The 4286-nt window shown below is 46.3% G+C and overlaps 1 non-coding gene across 1 annotated transcript; it reads left to right on the top strand.

Moving 5' to 3' along the window:
• Positions 1-3904: 3904 nt before the first annotated feature.
• Trnat-ugu (transfer RNA threonine (anticodon UGU)) lies at positions 3905-3978 on the top strand. Its single transcript has one exon. It is a non-coding gene; the product is annotated as a tRNA-Thr (tRNA).
• Positions 3979-4286: the final 308 nt, after the last annotated feature.

The raw sequence follows: 4286 nt of genomic DNA, 5'->3' as shown, positions 1-4286 counted from the left end.
TGAACAGTTCGAGCGAATGATACAGCCACCCAGATCGAGAGGTCAGTTCGTGCACAAAATCCCGCGTCGGCAACATTTTCCCAATTATGGGCGGCCATAGAGGCAGCATGGCTCAGTATTTCTGCGTGGACTTCCAACGACTTGTTGGGTACATGCCACATCGAGCTGCCGCATGACTTCTGTGGCCTCAGTGTAGTTCGCAAGACAGGAGGGTGAAGGGTGGATGGAAAGTTAGTATTTAACGCCCAGTCGACAGACCGAGGAGTATAATGACTTTTCTGGAGACTAGAAATCTACTCTGTAGGAATCAGCATGGGTTTCGAAAAAGACGATCGTGGGAATCCCAGCTCGCGCTGTTCGTCCACGAGACTCAAAGGGCCGTAGACACGGGTTCCCAGGTAGATGCCGTGTTTCTTGACTTCCGCAAAGCGTTCGATACAGTTCCCCACAGTCGTTTAATGAACAAAGTAAGAGCATATGCACTATCAGACCAATTGTGTGACTGGATTGAAGAGTTCCTAGATAACAGAACGCAGCATGTCATTCTCAATTGAGAGAAGTCTTCCGAAGCAAAAGTGATTTCAGGTGTGCCGCAAGGGAGTGTCGTAGGACCGTTTCTATTCACAATATACATAAATGACCTTGTGGATAACAACGGAAGTTCACTGAGGCTTTTTGCGGATGACGCTGTAGTATATCGAGAGGTTGTAACAATGGAAAATTGTACTGAAATACAGGAGGATCTGCAACGAATTGACGCATGGTGTAGGAAATGGCAATTGAATCTCAATGTAGACAAGTGTAATGTGCTGCGAATACATAGAAAGAAAGATCCTTTATCATTTAGCTACAATATAACAGGTCAGCAACTGGAAGCAGTTAATTCCATAAATTATCTGGGAGTACGGATTAGGAGTGATTTAAAATGGAATGATCAAGTAAAGTTGGTCGTCGGTAAAGCAGATGCCAGACAGAGATTCATTGGAAGAATCCTAAGGAAATGCAATCCGAAAACAAAGGAAGTAGGTTACAGTACGCTTCTTCGTCCACTGCTTGAATACTGCTCAGCGGTGTGGGATCCGTACCAGACAGGGTTGATAGAAGAGACAGAGAAGATCCAACGGAGAGCAGCGCGCTTCGTTACAGGATCATTTAGTAATCGCGAAAGCGTTACGGAGATGATAGATAAACTCCAGTGGAAGACTCTGCAGGAGAGACGCTCAGTAGCTCGTTACGGGCTTTTGTTGAAGTTTCGAGAACATACCTTCACCGAGGAGTCAAGCAGTATATTACTCACTGCTACGTGCATCTCGGAAAGAGATCATGAAGATAAAATCAGAGACATTAGAGCCCACACAGAGGCATATCGACATTCTTTCTTTCCACGAGCAATACGAGACTGGAATAGCAGGGACAACCGATAGAGGTACTCAAAGTACCCTCCGCCACACACCGTCAGGTGCCTTGTGGAGTATGGATGTAGATGTAGATGTAGAAAAGCTCAGATTAAGGATGAAGAAGGAAACCAGCAGTGCAATTTCAGAGGAAGCATTGCAACATTTGACTTAGGGAAATCAGGGAAAACCTAAGTCTGTGTGGCCAGATGGGTGCTCTGAACCGTCATCCACCCTGGCGCGAGACCAGCGTGCCGACCACTGCTCTACCACTCTCGGTACAGGAACGCGAGTCAGATCAGCATCGAATGCGCGCGGAGGATTTACGGTGGTCCCTCTAGCACAGGCACGATTGAGTGCGGTTTTTAGACGCTTTGAGACATGATTAGCTGGTCTCCTTATTACACCGCATAGAATATGATACACTATCAGCTAAAGTACACCGCCACATGAAATAAAATGTGGAGCACCCAGACGACGTGGTCTGATGTGCATGATATACAACAGGCTCTAGATACCGGCTCCCAGATTGATGCCATATTTCTCGACTTTCGAAAGGCGTTCGACTCGGTTCCACACTGTCGCTTGCTACAAAAAGTGCGCGCTTACGGTCTATCCTATGATATATGCGGTTGGATAGAAAGTTTTCTAACAGACAGGGAGCAGTATGTCGTCCTGAAGCGGGTAACTTCAACAGAAACAAGAGTAACTTCAGGTGTGCCCCACGGCAGCGTAATAGGTCCTCTGCTTTTTACGATTTGCATAAACGATCTGGTTGATGGTATTGACAATGGCCTTACACTGTTTGCCGACGATGCTGTAGTCTACAGGATAGTGGAATCACACGCAAGTTGTGAAAAAATTAATGAGGATTTGCAGAAAATAAAAACGTGGTGTAGTGACTGGCAGTTATCTCTCAATATTAGTAAGTGTAACCTACTGCGTATAGCAAGGCGAAAATCCCCATTAATGTATGAGTACAAAATAAATGATCAGTGTTTGGAAGCGGTAACATCAGTCAAGTATCTGGGTGTGACTATTCGAAATGATCTCAAATGGAATGATCAGATTACACAAGTAACGGGTAAGGCGAACTCTAGATTGCGGTTTATTGGTAGAACCCTGAAGCGATGCAATCTTTCAACAAAGGAAATTGCTTACAATACGTTAGTTCGTCCAGTCTTAGAGTACTGTTCGTCTGTATGGGACCCTTACCAGTTGGGTCTGACTCAAGAGGTTGAGAAGGTCCAAAGAAGAGCGGCAAGGTTCGTGACTGGTACATTTAGCCATCGCGAGAGCGTTACAAATCTCATAGAAAGTTTGTAGTGGGACACACTTGCAGATAGACGACGCGCTAAACAGAAGGGGCTGGTCACTAAATTCCGAAATCGAATCTTCACCGAGGATGTAGAGCATATATTATTACTACCAACTTTCAAATCACGCAATGATCACCATTCAAAGATAAGGGAAATAAGAGCTCGTACTGAGGCGTTCAGACAGTCGTTTTTCCCTCGCGCGATCCGCGAGTGGAGCAGAGGGGGGTATTGTGACTTTGGCGCGAATTTTGCCCTCCGCCACACACCGCTTGGTGGCTAGCGGAGTATACATGTAGATGTAGATATGTAGATGCAGATGTCGATGCAACTTCTTACACGTACACACAGAGATCGAGCGACGCCTGTAAGCCACCTCGCGGATAATCTTCAAAGGTGGTGCATGTGTTCATGTTAATAACTGCAATACTTACAGTTGCGGTAGCGATAATAATACGTGTAAATTTGTTTTGGCGTGGTTGTATTTAGCTGGCACGCCGCACAAAATTAGAGGTGATGGAACTTGTCACGCGACGTAGTCACGCGTACTTTCGCGCAGTTTTCTCCATTTATGTCCAGGAACTGGCGTGTAGCCGCACGCTAGAGCCGGCACGTGAATAGTGAAAACATGTATCTTTACTTTTCTCCACCTGTCTGAGCGCCACGATTCTGATCGCGTTCATGCACGCGCCGCCGCAAACTGGAACCACACAAAGCGTTTGATTAGGTGAACATCCGCAACTGAAGAACGTACTTATAGAACATAAATCCGCTTCAGCTGGCAGTAATTTTCTTAATTTATTCCACTACCGGTTTCGAAACTTAAAGCTTCATCTTCAGGTGCCTCCAAATAATTATGGGAAGATAAATATGTGGTGGTCGGGGCAGTCAGTTATGGGGATCACTCCCATATCAAACAAAGGCATGGGAGCATAGGACCAGCGACCACAATGCCCTATATATATGAAGATGGTATCTGTTCTTTCGGACATGTCTTCATATACATATATAGTTAGGGCCCACCGGCCATGTGACCATCTTCTTCAGTGCGGATGCACAAACAGTGCCCGAACTCTTACGGGAATCGGCAGTAAAGCCGCGAGTAATGAGTGGAATGGGCAGGGGCACCATGAATATAGTGCGGGTCTCACGGCGTGCCAGAGATAAGTCCCTGTAGTCGCACTATCCTCTGTGTCCTCGGTAGCTCAGGTGGACAGAGCGTCTGCCATGTAAGCAGGAGATCCCGGGTTCGAGTCCCGGTCGGGGCACACATTTCCAACTGTCCCTGTTGACTTATATCAACGCCTGTATGCAGCTAGGGGTATTCATTTCATTGTAACCATAACGCCCACCTGGGCAACATGAGATGGAAATCAGGTAGTGCTGTCCAGTTAGGCACTGTGGTCGCTCGTCCTTCAGTCCCATACCTTTGTTTGACGTGGCTGTGATCCCGATGACTGACTGGCCCGACCGCCACATATTTATGTTCCCACAATTATTTGGAGGCACCTGAAGATGAATCTCTAAGCTTTGAAACCTGTAGTGGAATAAATTAAGAATATTACTGGCAAAGAAG

The sequence above is a fragment of the Schistocerca serialis genome, chromosome 5, assembly GCF_023864345.2.
Source record: "Schistocerca serialis cubense isolate TAMUIC-IGC-003099 chromosome 5, iqSchSeri2.2, whole genome shotgun sequence".
Lineage (NCBI taxonomy): Eukaryota > Metazoa > Arthropoda > Insecta > Orthoptera > Acrididae > Schistocerca > Schistocerca serialis.
Note: the sequence above shows the minus strand (reverse complement) of the source record. Positions and strands in the feature narration are given on the sequence as shown.